Below are 17,336 nucleotides of genomic sequence, written 5' to 3'. Positions count from 1 at the left end.
TGATGCAATCTACTAACAATACATATGTAGAAAGAACCCTAACACACATGCATGCATGCATAAAAGTGGTTACGAATGCAAAAAAGAAAATTCTAATTTGGCTGCAAAATCATCTCTGACTGATCTATATTGGCCATGGATGCCACTTGCCTACTAGACCTAGACTTGACTTAATCTACATGCAAAACTAACGGTACGTAGAGAACCCTAACACACATGCACAAAACTGGTTCTGAATGCAAGAATGCAAATCATAATTTGGCTGCAAATGTAAAAACATAGACCCTTATATGTTGCATGCACTTCTTGCAAACACTAATGCAAAATATGATGCCTAGCAATGTAACATGCTAACAATGCAGAAGGTTAATTAATGAGATTAATGCTTGCTATAAAGATTAACAATAATCACATGCACAATGATGATGTAGAGAAGTAGAAGAGACTCATAAACTTACTCCTATTGTATATTACCAAAAGAAGATATACAATGCTGTAAATTCATGTTAGACACTAGATCATGACTAATGTGCGGTAATGCTACGATGCATAACACTTACTCTTCTTGCTTCTATTTAGTACCCGGAAGCTTTTCATGAGACCTGCCGTATTGGGACTCCTTACTACTAATCCATGTTTGAGCTTTCCTTTCCCATGTTTGAGTGAATGAAGAATGACCTAGACCTTCCTTTATATAGGGATTTTGATGGCATATGTTGGTTAACCAACCCTTTTTTGGGTCTCAAAATATCATCAAAAATTTCATTAAACACGTTCATAGTGCCCAATATATGTCCCAACCATTGGTGCATGTCCTGTGCACTCTTGGGTGCCTTTTAAGCTATCAAAACTACTCCAATGTGCTCATACATGCCCGTACATGACCTTTGAATTTAGCCTTTAGGTGGCTATAAAAAAGATGCATGCCCACATGGCACCGGATTAAAGTTTGCATGTTGACACATAACTCCTTTTTCAGAAAAATTCAATGGAATTTGAGCGGTGCCTTATTTAGATGGAATTTGAGTTTGGAAATACTTACAGTTATTTTATCATTTGTGGTGTGATCTGAGCATATATCTACAAATTATGTGGATAAAGAGGGGGCCACTGCATCCAGGGCATTGAAGGAGCTAGGATTAAAAAAAAAAAAGGGAAATATAAAATGCAAGTGCACTTCAAAATGCACACACACACACACCATTATACATATTTTATTTACTATATGCCTCAACACAATGCTGGTAAGGGGGGTTAGACCAAACCTCTTGCCAGGAAACCAAACACCCTTACCCCATTTGGAGGAGCTAGTTGCTCTCATTCATGGAAGTTCCCTAATTAGAGGGATATTGGAAGGGTGGAGCAGGCACATAAACAAGCCCCGTGGGTTTGCAATCACAAACAAATGTGAGAAGAAGGATTAAAATGCTCTTGGTACTTGCAGGGGGATGAATGTATAGCTAAGGTGCATCAAATTCACCTGGAGGATCAGTAGGGACTTGCCCGAGTGGCTCAGCTCATCACGACCCACCCTAACCAAGAGGTCGTAGATTCGAGCCCTGACACCATAGGTGGTGTGTGAGTGGTGTAGCTTCTAGGTTGGCTACATCTCCTTGAGAGGGAGACTTTCCAAAAAAAAAACCTGCACGTGCCTCTCTCTCAAAGATGACATGTATCGTCATTATGTCAACCTGGAGGTGCAGATTGTGAGAGAAGTGGGAGGACCACAGAAGCTCCATCACAGAGCCCCGCCCTTCCATCCCTAAAAGGGCCTGTGGGAGATACTAGTCTGCTAGCAATGCTTGTAAATCCTGCAGCTCCTGCTCAACAACCGGCTGGCAAACACCATGTTGTGGAATGACAGAGCATTTGAATCCTTCTTCTCATTCTTTATGCTTGCAAACCCAACCCATGGGGTTTCTCTTTTTGTACGCCTTGGCTAGCTATCCCTGCTTCCTCCCCACCTGCTGCAACTACCGATAAACGTTTGAATCCTTCTTCTCACATTGATGAACTATGGTTTGTAGTCATACAAGTGCACACAAGAAATTGTTGTTGTGCAACTACTTTAGAAGATGTACATGCCCTCCCACACACCCTTACATGATGTCACATGTCGCAAAAAAAGGCCCCTCACACCCTTACATGATGCGCACGCCGTAGGACTTGACCCGTGGACCTTCCCCACAGGGCTGAAAGTCCTGACTCCTAACCAGTGCTCGAAAAAAACAAACCAATCAAAATAAGGACAACACTTAAATTAGTTGGGAGGTCCTAAATAAATGATTACCAAAGATCATTTACGTTACTGTTTGCATTAGGATTAGGGTTAGCTCAAAGTGCATGTTGGTAGCACCTGGCATGCATTGGAATCTATCGGCATGCCTTGAAAGCTAACTGCATGCCTAGGTACCTATCGGCATGCATTGGAAGCTCCTAGTACATGCCGATAGCACCCGGCATGCATTAGGAGCTACCGGTGCATGCCTTGGTAGCTTCCTCGCATGCCTTGGAAGCTCATAGTGCATGCCTATAGCACCTAGCATGCATTGGAAGCTACCGACATGCCTAGGAAGCTATTGGCGTGCCCACATAGCACCTAGCATGCATACCTTGGAAGCTCATAGTCCATGCTAATAACACCCTACATGCATTGGAAGCTATCGGCATGCCTAAGTAGCACCTGGCATATTGATAGTTCTATAGGCATGTACTATAAGCTCATAGTGCATGATGCCAATAGCACTCAGCATACATTAGAAGCTATTGGCATGCCTAGGTAGCACATGGCATATCAGTAGCTCTACCGGCATGCACTATAAGCTCATAGTGCATGCCTAGGTAGCACTCAGTATGCATTGGGAGCTACCGGTGCATGCTTTAAAAGCTATCAGCATGCCTAAGTAGCTACCGGCATGCATTAGGAGCTACCAGTGCATAGTAGCTATCGGCATACTATCGGCATGTGCTGGAAGCTACCTAGGCATGTTGGCAGCATCCCAGTGATGCGTAAGCCTTATGCATGCAGGGTATGCATATGGGTAATGTATAAGCCTCATGAGTGAGCCTCATGCATGTAAGATTCCTCCTCAGCCTGAATAATGAATAGGCTCTACTTCAATCCCCTGTTTTTGAATACAAGAAAATATTATTTTTTCTTATTTTTGCCTAGTGAGATAAAAATTTCTAGAGAGTGGTAATTCAATATTGAGATATTTTTGGATATATAAATTCTACAAATATCAAAAATATGTTTCCCTGAAACAAAAAATCAAAATAATTTTTTTTTCAGTTTCTCTTAATTCTGACAAGTAAAAATACACTTGAATGCCGTTTTTTTCGAGCACTAGTCCTAACCACTATCCTGCACAGTCCTCGACACAAAAAAAAAAACAAAAAGGAAGGTTTTGAAGGAGTATGTACTTCTTTAAATCAAACAAAGGTAGAAAGACCATTGCTTAGTGCTCTTCCATTTGAATGCCATTCCAACATGGCTTGCTCCTATTAATGCATGCCCTTTCCATGATTTGCTTGAATTGATGAACACTCTTTTCCTTTATTCTTGTATTGATAATGTGGCTGAGCCATGTTAGTCCAATGAAGGGGAAGGATAATGCCATGGCACGATCCCATAGCTTTCAATGTCCAATTTGATACCTTGCAACTTCAATACATCAGATTAAGACTTGTAAAGGTTATGATATAACCTTCTATTCATATCATTAAGGGGATTTACACATTTAACCCCCGCCCATAGCAATGCCAATCACAACCGCCAAAGCCCCTTGGGCTAGGGATCTCCCCCATCCAAACCCTGCATGTAGGATGGGTGGATGTTGGGATAGTGCCACAAAACATCAATCCTACACACCTAGACTCCACCTTACTAGAGTCCACCTTACTACTTGCTGGCTGCAAGCTGTAGGGGGGGACTGTGGGAGGCCTTCAATCTATATGTCACGTGCATGAAAATGCCATGGGCAGCCAAGAAAAAGACCATTAAAGCTAGGATTTGGAGCACAAGGTGCAGATGAGACAGTAGGTTGGACTTGGAGCAGGACTTGGAGGGCTCAGTCGGCTGCAAGACAGCAAGGGGCTGCTGTACCAGAAGAAGGCGGGCTGCAGGCGCATCATGACCAAACAAGAAGGCGCAGCCCGACCAGCGTTTATTGGAGTCCAAACCAGTCAGCTGGTCCGACAGCAGTCGGCCAGCTCATCCATTGGTCAAGAGCCTATATATAGCATAAGATGCTCATTGTTGTAGTCATTCAACTCTTAATGAGTTGGGTCCTTAGAGTAGGGCAGATTTTGGTGATGTTCACCCTTTTTACAAGGCAGCCTAGGGCTGTGGACTGAGTACCTTTTTGTACCATGGGAATATACTGAATTTCCAGCCATCTCTCTCTCTCTTCTCTCTCTTCTGTCTGCGTTTTTGCATCAGCATGTTCTCAGTGGTGTTTAGGGCTGAAAGAAGACCCCCAAGGCTTCCGCGAGTTACATTGGTATCAGAGCATCAGGCTCAGCAAAGCTAAACACTGAATCAGTCCCATATGATGGTGTACAAGTCCAAGTTACAGGAAAGTACACGGATACGAAGCCCAAGGCAAGGAACACAGAATCGGGAAGAGCTCATAGGAGGTTTGTTGGTGGTGTTCCACAAAGCCAGAGGGGATGGCAGTCCTATGAGCCAGATAGGTTCTCGGGCAACGATCCCAAGGGAGGATTATCCTCAAAGGGGTGATGTGAGAGTGCCAGATTCATTTCTCAGGAATGAATGGATTGGGGACTGGAGGGAACAGATGCATAGATCTTATTCTGAGACAGAGTGGTTTTGGAGACCGGGCCGGACTTTCAGAGAAAAGGGTTGCCAGGGATGGATGGATGACAGAGGGACTTCGGGAAAAGATAGGGATGATGACAGTCATCCAAGAACAGGTTGGAATCCCGTCATCAAGTTTAGCATAGGGGGATGTCATGTGTATGAAAATACCATGGACATTCTCCGGGCTAATCCAAAAGGGGCAGCCAAGAAAAAGACCATTAAAGCTAGGATTTGGAGCACAAGGTGCAAATGAGACAGTAGGTTGGACTTGGAGCAGGACTTGAGGGCTCAGTCGGCTGCAAGACAGCAAGGGTCCGCTGTACCAGAAGAAGGCGGGCTGCAGGCGCATCATGACCAAACAAGAAGGCACAGCCCGACCAACGTTTATTGGAGTCCAAACCAGTCGGCTGGTCCGACAGCAGTCGGCCAACTCACCCATTGGTCAAGAGCCTATATATAGCATAAGATGCTCATTGTTGTAGTCATTCAACTCTTTATGAGTTGGGTCCTTAGGGTCCTTAAAGTAGGGCAGATTTTGGTGATGTTCACCCTTTTTACAAGGCAGCCTAGGGCTGTGGACTGAGTACCTTTTTGTACCATAGGAATATACTGAATTTCCAGCCATCTCTCTCTCTCTCTTCTATCTGTGTTTTTGCATCAGCATGTTCTCAGTGGTGTTTAGGGCTGAAAGAAGACCCCAAGAGCTTCCGTGTGTTACACTATAATTTGCACTACTTTGGGTAGTAGATTGCACCACTTTGGGTAGTAGATTGCACCACTTAAGAGAGACCATGTACCAAGCTTGGCTAATCACAAAATGCACCAAGGGAGCAAGTTCACTCAAGTTGTCATGTGCATCACAGATGCCATGGACATTTTCAGGGCTAGATCCAGAAGAGGCAAGCAGATAAAGACCATGAACCAGTAGAAGATGGACATGGAGCAGGACTTGGAGCAAAGCATGGATCAGAAGGCTGTCGGTTGCATGGAGGCTGACGTCAGCAGTACCAGAGGGCTGTCGGCTGCACGACAGAGGGTGCTGGCAGCAGGCGCCTCAAGAACATGATCAGAACCAGTCGGCTGTGCTTGGAAAAGGAATTAATGAAATATGAACTGGCCGACCAGCAGTCGGCCAGTTCCCCATGTAGTCCAAGGGGCTATAAATAGCCCCCCTTGCTCTATGGTTTATTCATTCAACCCACTAGGGGTATGAGTCATTAGGAGTCCTAGTCTAGGGCAGTTTTGGTGTGTTATCACCTTTTTATGAAGGCAGCCAAGGGCTGCAAAGATATGTACCTTTTTGTACCATAGTATATACTGAATTTCCAGCACTTCACTCTCTCTCTCTACTCTCTCTCTACCTGCGTTTTTGCATCAGATGGTGCTTTTCTGCATCAGAAGGTTTTCAAGAGTGTTTAGGGCTGAAAGAAGACTACCCAGAGCTTCCGCGCGTTACACAAGTAGTGGTGTGCGGATGTTGGGACAGTGCCACAAAACATCAATCCTACACACCTAGAGTCCACCTTACTACTTGCTGGCTGCAAGCTGTAGGGGGGGAATGTGGGAGGCCTTCAATCTATAATTTGCACTACTTTGGGTAGTAGATTACACCACTTAAGAGAGACCATGTACCAAGCTTGGCTAATCACAAAATGCACCAAGGGAGCAAGTTCACTCAAGTGGTGGTGTGCGCATGCATGTGTTAGCTACACACATGAAGCTCTCCCCACGGATGTAGAGGGTCTACTGGCTGTATGCTGCAATGCCAAACTTTCTACCTCTTTTGAAACATGTGCATGTATCAGCCAGCAACCTTGCCCTCTTTTCTTCCTTGAGCAGATCTTTCTGTAGTAGCAACTTGAGTGCCCACTTGAAAGCCGCTTGGTCTCCCACCTGAAGGCGGTGCTGCAACGGCCCGAATGCCACCAAGGAGCCTACGGGGGTTTTCCCCCTTCCCAATCACAAACCCACACTGCTAGGCCACACACCCATAGGTAGCAACCTTGTCCTTTTCACAAAAATATACAAGGAAAGACATTGCGCTCAAGAATGCATATCACATGGATGACATCAGATGCACCTTGGAAAGACAACAAACAAAGATAGAAGGACCTCCCCCTCCCCCTTCCCAATCACAAACCCACACTGCTAGGTTACACACCCATTGGCAGCAACCTTGTCCTTTTCACAAAAATATACAAGAAAAGACATTGCACTCAAGAATTCATATCACATGGATTACATCAGATGCACCTTGGAAAAACAAGGAACAAAGATAGAAGGACAAATGAAATATATTATATATGATTATCAAACTGGAAATTACAAAATTAGATGGTCTAAAATTTTTATGAGCTATTTAAATTTACCCATAAACTATAAATGGTGTTCCTGTTGCATGACTCCCTTGTCCTGGACTGCAGAAAGCTTCTTCTCCACGACACCATTTGACAATTTTGAAAGCTCTGTGAGATCAAGGGTCTTGTCCACTCCACCTATGGCAAGCATGCGTGGATGGGGAAGCAAGGCACCAGAGACATCACCCCACCAGTTGGGATTTTGAATGTACCATTCCATAGTCTTGTGCAGGCCCTCTTCCCATGTTGTACGCTCACTCCACCCCAGATCCTTAAGCTTCTTGTCATCGAGGAAGTAGCGCTGATCATTGAATGGTCGATTGTCCACAAACTGGATGGCCTTCCCTGCATCTAGCTTGAAAAGCTTGCAGATGTCCTTGGCCACATCCAGCACTCGCCTTTCCTTGTTCGTGCCGATGTTGTACACATGACCCACCTCACCCTTGTGCAAAACCAGCTCAAATGCCTCGGCAACATCCTCACAGAACAGGTAGCTGCGGACATTGGACCCATCACCATGAATGGGTAGGGGTTTGCCCTGCATAGCTAGAAGCATGAATTTTGGGATGAGCTTCTCGGGGAACTGGTTAGGGCCATAGACATTGTTCCCTCTCGTAGTGATGAAGGGGAGGCCATAAGATCGGCCATATGCCATCACGAGCATCTCTGCACCTGCCTTGGTAGCAGAGTAGGGGTTAGTGGGGAGCAGCTGGGATGCCTCATGATTGCCCACAATGGCATCCGCCTCGGTTTCACCATAGACTTCATCAGTGCTAACATGGATGAAGCGTCGGATGTTGCCAATGACCTTGCAAGCCTCTAACAGGACATGGGTACCATAGACATTGTTCTTGGTGAACTCAAAGCTGTTGCCAAAGGAGTTGTCCACATGGGTTTGGGCTGCGAAGTGCATGATGGTGTCAATGCCTTCAGTGATGAGAAGGTAATTCACCAGATCTGCACTGGTGATGTCGCCTTTGACGAATTTGAAGTTTTGGGATGGCTGGGATGGGATGAGGTTCTTGAGGTTGGAGCAGTAGTCGAGCTTGTCGAGAACCACAATTTTGTAGTGGGGATAGGTTCGTACCAGGCGGTTGGCGACATGGGAGGCTATGAAACCAGCTGCACCTGTGATTAGGATGTTCTTTGGGGTGTATGTGGTGGTGGAAGCCATGGAGCTCTGCAGCAAGATCAAAATGAAGGGTAGGTTTGCAGAAAAAACGTCAAAACGACCCTAAGTGGAACGCAAAGATGACCCAAATGATTGCAAGATAGTTGAAGAAGGGCCCAGATGAGTGATCTAAATGATGGAATGATAAGTCAGGGGAGAAGCAAAAGGACCCAAATGAGGGGCGAAGAGCTTCCTGCACACAAAGAAGCTCAAAGAGACCTACAGCAATAAGTAATCTCAAAGCTTATGCATTCGACAGTGGGAACTTATTGAAACCCCAAGGTCAGGAGCATTCAGATCTACCAAGAAATGGCGAGAAAAACGGTTTGGAATTGACGCAGCCGTGTAGAATGGGTGAAAATATTTAAAGCATGACTCATTGACTCCAAAACAAATGACACTTGAGTCTAAATTGTGAAGGGATTAAATTAATCGATTAATTAATCTAATGCCCTCACCTAAATGTTTTTTCTTTGGTTCATTAATTTGTCAGCACATGACTCATTGGCTCCAAAACAAATGACACTTTGAGTCTAAATTGTGAAAGGATTAAATTAATCGATTAATTAATCTAATGTTCTGGTGTACAGGGTACCAAAATGTTTTTTCTTGGGTTTATTAATTTGTCAGCGAAGTAACTATACAAGGTGACTTTGAAGGTGTTGTAAGGTGGAGACAACGATATGGTAAATAAGGTAATATTTTATAATTTTTTTTGCCAAGAATCTCGTATGATCTTTGTCAATTTCGTGCTATTTGACATGTGGCTTCTCTCCATGCTTCGAGAAAACTGTTTGCATGCTTTCTTATCCAGCGTTTTGGTCATTGTGCGCATGATGCTGCAAGGACTCTACACGTTGCTGTTGTGCATGTGCTAGTGGTAGTTTCCTTCCCGGGTGGTGATCCTTGAGTCCAAACAAGGAGGCTTTTGCCTAGGATTGGAGAAGAGTGATGAGGGGCAGGTGATACATACCATCCAGGTGGCCATGATCATAGCAAAGTGGGTCAGTTCTACAGAGGCAGCGGCGCGGGCTAGAGAGAGTAGAGGCACAACAACATGGTACAAGGAAGCTTGTGGGTGAGAGTGGTTGTGGAAAGTCTACGACGACAAGGGAAGGGGAGGGGAGGTGAGCACCCGAGTGAGGGCAGGTGAGTGCGAAGGGGCTACAAGGGGAGGCAAGCACCCAAGTGAGGGGCAGGTGAGTGCGAAGGGGTTGCAGGGTGAGGCAAGGGGAGGCCAGCACTGGTGTGAGGGGAGGCCACCGAGTCAGGCGAAGAGAGAGAGATAGGGGGGACACGCGGGGAGAGAGAGACGAGGAGGGGGTGTATTTTAATTATGTATTAATTAATGCCACATCAGTGGCATTAATTAAAACAACACGATAGTTGTGAATGTTCTGGTATGGTAGCAAGGATCAATTAACGCAGCTAATTAGTTAATATAATTTTGTGATATGGTAGCAAGGATTAATCAACGTGGCCTATTAATTAATCTATAATGTGGTAGCAGGGATTAAGTAGCCTAATTAATATGTTATGGTATGGTAACTAGGACGTATGCCAAGGTTTCCTTTGTATGACCCTAGAGAGTTTGGAAGGTTCCCGAACTTGTTCTCTCTACCAAGTGTAGAACATCAAACGGGCTTGGGCACTTTGAACTTCAAGTAATTTGACATTATTTAGGCTTATGCATCTCGAAAAAAGGGGGGAGGCGAGCACCTGTGTGGCGGTCTCTGCACACATACCTCTTTGTAAGGGGTTCCATTAGATGGGCACTAGAGATTGTGCGGGTTGTTAAGGTTGAGGAGTGGTGGCTTAGTCTGGTAAGTCTAATGGTTTCCTTTGCACCACTAATCGTGACACTGGAGTCCCTCCTCAGGTTTCCTTGGTACCAACACTACATCACAGGTGCCCTCACAAGGACCCTGCACCAACTCTCCCTAGTGCTCTAGGCACTCCGAATCTTGTGCTTAACCCCAAGGTCTATTCTTATAGTCTCATATGGTACAAGTGTGGATTTGACCTTGCTTATAAGGATTGTTCCAATAGAGTGACAATCGCCATGGTGGAAGAAGCATCATCCAGAGCCTAAGCATTCATACACTCTTCCTTAATGTTGCCATCACAAGGCTTAAAGCCATTACTAGGGTTGCAGCTAAGGGAACATCCCAAGGCTCCCAATAGGCACACTCCTACAACCCTTAAAAAAGGGAACATCCCAAGGCTCCCAATCGGCACACTGCTACAGCCCTTAAAAAAGGGACCCTATATATTATAAAAAGGGGGAAGATCTCCCCCACCTCTTCTAATGGATAGTGAGTCTCCCTTATTCATTTCCTCTTGACCCTAAATTTCATGGATATTTATAGATCCCCTAAGATACAAGTTGTGGAACAAAGATTTACTCTAGGACTAATTTACTCCACTCTTCTTCAGGATTTTTCCAAGTTGTGGCAATCTAGCATTCATACATCTGAGCTTTCTTTTGGAACCCATAGTGTTCTACTTCCAAGTTGTGGAAATCCATACTGTTCGTACTTCCGAGCTTACTTTTGGAATTTTCTTCTCCTTCTGAAGTCCTCCCCACTTCTGGAAAAACCCAAGGGCTTGTTTTTCTAGTGTATCTTTTTGGTGAAATTTGAAAATTTCCAATTGAATTTTGGTGTTACATTTATTTTTAAGGGAAGAAATCAAATATTAGCTATAGTCCCACTTTTGTCTACTTTTTTAGTGATAAATCTCAGCTACTTTTAAGCATCACTTTTGTCTACTTTTTAGTGATAAATCTCAGCTACTTTTAAGCATCACTTTTGTCTACTTTTAAGCATCACTTTTGTCTACTTTTTAGTGATAAATCTCAGCTACTTTTAAGCATCACTTTTGTCTACTTTTTAGTGATAAATCTCAGCTACTTTTAAGCATCACTTTTATTTTGGTTGATAAATCTCAGCTACTTTCAAGCATCACTTTTATTTTGGTTGATTAGGAAAAACATTTTTTAAATAGTATTGGCCTTCAAAAAGTGAGAAATAGTGGGCCTCGAACATGACAAGAAATACTTGACTGAGAGAATAAAAAAACGATCGATAACTTGCATACATTGCTACCTCAATATTGTAACTTGAAATTTCTCAAAAATCGGCTCCCATCTTTTTTCATAAGAATAGGATTGTGTCCTTAACATTTCATGCTAAGGATTGCATCCTTGGCATTTACAACTCTCTGTCCAATGAGATTCCTCTTCTAATAAGAAGGGGAGATCCATCATTATAGCAAGCACTAAGGCATTGTAAGGCCTCTGGAAAGAGCTATCTATTCTATGTAGTGATCAATTCTTATAGAGGCTTAGGCAAGATGAGAAAAAATATTGGTAAAGTACCATTGACTCATTTGTAAAGTTTCACTTTTAGAGGTAGTGTGGGTATTATCAACCTTCCCGAGAGGAGGGATGGGGTCTTTGGTAGCTTTGGAGGGTCTTTCATCAAAGCTAGCCAACCAAGAGTGGGTGCACAACTTGAGTTGCATGGATTCTATAGCTTCTTGCCTAACATCAATAAACTTAACATGAACATAATTAGTTATAGGGATGTTAGAAGAGAAGTTAGTTTTAGGGATGTTAGAAATAGGGGGTAGATCCCTTTCTCTCTTGTAACAATAACAAAACCCTCAATATAAGGTTGTACTTTTAAAAAGAGGGGGAGAAGTATAGCAAGATAAACCTTTCTTTCATTATTAATGAAAACCTCAGTATTGGTTGAACTTTTAGAAAGGGAGGAGCAATATTAGTGAGAGAAACCTTATTTTTATTAAAAATGATGTTTTTCCTAGGGTAATCCTTTAAGAAGAAATGGCCTTTGATTCCATGAAGAAAGCAAGGGTTAGGAAGGTTTAAATGGGGGGGGGAGGGCATCCCAAACTTGTGTCTATGATAATGTAATCTTGAAGAGGTTCTAAAAGGTTAATCTTAACAATGGAATTAGGGATGTAGTCTTAGGATGAGACCATAATTGCATCTAAATCCCAAATATCTACCCAATTGTTCACATAGAAGAGGAATTCAAGGGTAAAAGGGTAACCAAAAAAGCTAGAGTGATGGGTTAATTTCTAATGGACCATTGCCATCCAAGAGGACTTAGTGATGTGTGTGAACATACTAGGACTAGCCGGGACTAGCCGGGACACTTTTTTCCTCTTTAGGAGGTTTTTCCCCCATGATAGTATACTCTCATCTTGGGGTGTACTTATCATCTTTGTACCACACACATTCATTATCTATTTATCATCTCAGTGTGTGCTCCCTTGAGCCACTGTGTGTGTGTGTGTGTGTGTGTGTGTGTGCATGCGCACGCACGCGCATTTCTACAATCCTATTTCCAACATTTGGTATCAGAGCATATCTCCTCGCCCCTGTGCCCCTGTGCTGCTACCTACCCTTCACCCCGAGTCGCCTATCTTCTTGAATCAGATCAAGGATCCCTTCTGGGAGAACAAAGAGGACATGGAAGTAGTACTTTGTACTATAATTTTTTGATCAAATTTTTGTTTCGGGTGCGTTTGGGGGATGTTTGCGTGATTTTCAGTTCTACATTTTGGGGACCGAATTTGCACTGTTTTGTTGGATAAGGGAGAAGATGAGCTGCACACACACACACACACGCGCGCGCGCGCGCACGCAAAGTGACAGACAAGCTTAGAGAGCAAGAGAGACGAAGCTCGATGTTGGAAAGTACTCGATGATAATGATGAGAAATGATTGGAATACAAGAGTACTAATAGAAGCCCTAGCCCTAGGGTTGATGTGGCTAACACACAAGAGTGTGCTCACACGGGGAAAAAACCCTGCCACCATAGTATAGGGTAAAAAGTTCCCATGTGTAGGGTTGTTCACACCATAGACTTCCAAGATAATCAAGCTAACAAACCCCCTGAAGTGAGTGTGTTCACTGGGGAAAAAAACCCCTCCCAGCACAAGGTAAAAAGTTCCTGTGTGTAGGATTGTTCACACCATAGACTTTTAGGCTAATCAGGCTAACAAACCCCCCTGAAGTGAATGTGTACAGGGTGTAGCAAACTACTTTGGAAAGAGTTTTGGTAAGCCCATCTAATACATTAGCATGTGTAGGCACATAGGTCAAGGCAATCTCTCCTGCATGGAGCCTTTCCTAACATAAAAAACCCTCTTGAAGTGAATGGTGTGAATGTGTACATGGTGTAGTAGACTACTTTGGAAAGAGTTTTGGTAAGCCCATCTACTACATTAGCCTGTGTAGACACATAGGCCAAGGCAATCTCTCCTGCATGGAGCCTTTCCTAACATAACGATAATGCACTTGAATGTGCTGTGTCTGCATGATTGTATATGCGCTTTGACTATCAGTGAAAAAATGGTGATAGAAGACAATTGTCCAATACCAAGATTTTTTGATAGAATGGTGGTAGAAGACAAGTGTCCAATATCAAGATTTGCTGATAGACGACGGAGCCATACACATTCCACAATAGCTATGAATGTTGCGTACTCAGCTTCACAACCTGAAGTGGCTATTGTTGGAAACAGTTACCATTGTTGGACACCTTAGTGTTAGAACATCATGCCCAATAGCTATCAGTAGAGGCGGAAAGCCTAAAGAAAATGCATTTCTCCTTCATTGCGTGCCAATGCCAAAGCTGGGGCAATGCTAAAATTTGCTCAACTATGACACTCCATATTGAGTTTCCAGACAAGTACTACATATAGAATAAGGCATTCAACAGCTCACTGAGATAAAGGGCAACATCAAAAGCTCCATTGGAGGTAGTAGGACTCCCACCTCGATTGCTATGAACTAGATACTTAAAATTTGCAAAAGTCCAATGTCTAAACATCAAATACATGTAATGTCACGGGCAAATCGTCAAGGTTAATTTCTGCTAAATCTGTTGCTAAATCTGTTGAATCTCAATAGGAGAAGAAGGTTGAATGCATAAATGTAACCCAATGATCAGCTTCCAATGCATCAAGAAGTGAAGGTGGCTCCTCATGTAATGTGAAAGTAACAAGGGCGGAATTTGTAAAATAAGATGCATGACCGAGGTAGTGCACTGTCAAAATGGGAGATCATAATGGCTACATCGTCTTCGAGTAATGCATCACCATGGCATTAGAGGCAACTCGCTATTACCAAGAGATCACAATGGCTGCATCGTCTTCAAGCAACACATCACCATGGCATTAGAGCAATATGGGAAAGTTGGGCTGCTGAATTTGACTGAATGGCAGAGCAACAATAGAGGAGTAATTTGGAGCCAAAATAGGCTCAACTGAGTTAGCAAGAAACAGATAATGTGAGCATTGTGAACAACAGCAAGAGATAAGCTGTCAAGGTTCACTAAATGCTAATACATCTGAAAAATAACCTTTGTCAATGGACAAGATGACAAGGTGGAATCAGCTATGGAGTGGTCTAATATAACAAATCTGACAAGTGGGGGCAGCAAGGCATACATCCAACCAGACCATGAGAGTATAAGGCAACCTCTCAGCATGATGACAATGTAAAAAGGATGCGTAATTCCTTACAGATTGATGTAAAGGAACCTTGAATTATGCATAGTGACAAGGCAACCAAGATGAAGATAATGTAACAGTCTGATTCCATTAGTATCTATGTCAAATGAGCTACAAAGGTGAGGCGACTCAAACAAGGAGCTGGTTCAACATAAGTAATACATCTCAACAAGTAAAACATCATTGCATATAGGTATGTCTCCAAGACATAGCACAACTTCGGAGGTCAATTGCATGAGTGACCACAAACATCACCATCAGTAATACACATCATGTGCCCCCCCTCAAATGCAATAAGCCATAGAGACAACTTTGCTCAACAACTTCTATAAAGCATTAATCAGTTGAGGATAGGTCATCACCTGGATCAATGTCAAGCATAGCACCAACTGACAATCCTGATTCAGAGTACGGATCATCTCTAGGATCAAGTCATGCATAATAGCATCATGTAATTCTGCATCAGATGAACCAATAACTGATAATCCGAAATGTGACCACAATAGCCCCTCTTTCGATCGGTCGGCAATGTTAGGAGTTTGTGTGGGAGGTGCATAGGTGGCAACTCTTGAACCAAAAATTGACATTGTAACCACATAAGAGAGGTGTAGTTAGGGTGACCAAGATGAGTGACGCATAACCAAATCAACAATCTGTAGAGGTGGAATCGACAGAATCTTTAGGACAGAATTTGCTAACATGGAGTCAGTAAGTCAGAAACTGATGTGGCATCAGTAGATCAATAAGTCAAAAGTTGACGTGGCATTAGCAGGTCCGAAGCTAACGTAGAGTCAGCATGTCTGATGATGTGGAGTCAATAGTTTCGAAGGTGACATGGCATCAACAAATTCGAAGCTGACATGGAGTCAACAGGTCTGATGCTAACATGGAGTCAGTAGTTTTGAAGCTCACGTTTTGTTAGCAGATCCGAAGTTAATGTGGAGTCAGTGGGTTTTACGTTGACGTGGAGTTAGTAGTTCCAAAGGTGGCATGTCGTCAGTAGATCCAAAGCTGATGTGGAGTTCGTAGGTCTGATGCTGACGTGGCGCTAGCAGATTGGAGTCATCATATGTGTAATCTAACTCTGTTGAAAGTAAACCCGGCCAGACAAGTAATCTCGACAAATTGTTGAATGCTAATAGTTGAATATTGAAAGGTGACTGTTGAATTTGAAGATGCAATCGAATGCTAATAGCTGAAGATTGAAAGGTGACTGCTGAATTTGAAGATGCAATCAAATGCTGAACTCTGATGGCTAAAAGATGAATGCGAAGCGCTAAAATTTGATTAATGATTGTGAAGCCACAATTAATTGCTTAACATTGATGGTGGCTGAAAGCTCAATGCTAAGTGCTGAAAGCTGATTGTTGAATGCTCAAGCCGAATGGCTAAAATGTGGAATCTTGAAGCCAAATGGCTGAAAGCTTGAAGCCAAATGGTTGAATGGTTGAAAGCCAAAGGGTTGAATGCGGGAGCTGGAGAGCTAAACACTGAATGCCATAAGCCAAGTGTCGAATGCTCAAAGTTGAAGCTGAAATGGCTGAATAGCTAAATACTGAAGCTGAATGCTTTGATGCAAAATGCCCAGATCAAAATGGATAAATGAGGAAAGCCAAATGCTAAACGATTGATCGGGCCTACCATGAGTTGAAAGCTGAAGGTTCAATTACTGACTCAGCAAAACCGATGTAAGTAGCTGAATGATCGGTCAATGATCAAGTACAACTGAAGCTGAAGCTGAATGCTAAATGTTTAAGTGCTAATTGAGAAAAGCCAAAGGATGATTTGCTGACCATGCCAAGATGACGGAAGCAGCTTAATGGCTAATCAGGTAGAATCGACGGACACAGAAGTCCAATCTCGAAAAGGAGTGTTGAATGGTTGACTAGGTAGAATCGATGGACTTAGAATTCCAATGACAGTTGAATGCTAGTATTCAGATAGTAGCAATAACAATAGAAATAAGAAAACTCGATGGATACCAAAATCCAATGCCAAAAGCTTCTGAAAGCTTGAACTGAGTGTAGTGCCAGTGTGTGGGGTTGGCTAGAATGTATGGCAGCATAAGGAAAAGTTGACCAATGTACAGAGGAGGCAAAAACCCTAGATCTTTGGAAAATGAGAAGTGTAAGAGCTTACCCAAGCTTGTGGTGGCGGCGGTGAAGATGAATGGATGTACGGTGGTGTAGATGTAAGACACCAGTAATGTACACCAAGCTTCTCACCTCTTCAGAGACTAATGTGGCAAGGAGCTAATGGCTTTGTTGCCAAGCTCTGAAAAGCCAACAGGTGGCCATGCCAAATGAGGAGAGCATCAAGGCCAACGGTAGGAAGTCAAGGTGGGAGGAGGCATGAATATCGATGGGGCAGGTGTGACAGACAAATGCGCACAGACTCAAAAACCAAGATACTAAAATCGAGGCTATAAACCTTTTCTTT

At 43.3% G+C, this 17,336-nt stretch overlaps 1 pseudogene across 1 annotated transcript; it reads right to left on the bottom strand.

Annotated features, from left to right (window-relative positions):
- Positions 1-7,100: 7,100 nt before the first annotated feature.
- LOC147618508 (trifunctional UDP-glucose 4,6-dehydratase/UDP-4-keto-6-deoxy-D-glucose 3,5-epimerase/UDP-4-keto-L-rhamnose-reductase RHM1 pseudogene) lies at positions 7,101-8,695 on the bottom strand (annotated as a pseudogene). Its single transcript, XR_015262128.1, has one exon. The product of XR_015262128.1 is annotated as a trifunctional UDP-glucose 4,6-dehydratase/UDP-4-keto-6-deoxy-D-glucose 3,5-epimerase/UDP-4-keto-L-rhamnose-reductase RHM1 pseudogene (transcript).
- Positions 8,696-17,336: the final 8,641 nt, after the last annotated feature.

Source organism: Cibotium barometz, chromosome 35 (genome assembly GCF_041138505.1).
Source record: "Cibotium barometz isolate CiBa-2024 chromosome 35, ASM4113850v1, whole genome shotgun sequence".
Lineage (NCBI taxonomy): Eukaryota > Viridiplantae > Streptophyta > Polypodiopsida > Cyatheales > Cibotiaceae > Cibotium > Cibotium barometz.
The sequence above is the reverse complement of the archived record's forward strand: the minus strand, read 5'-3'. Positions and strand labels throughout refer to the sequence as shown.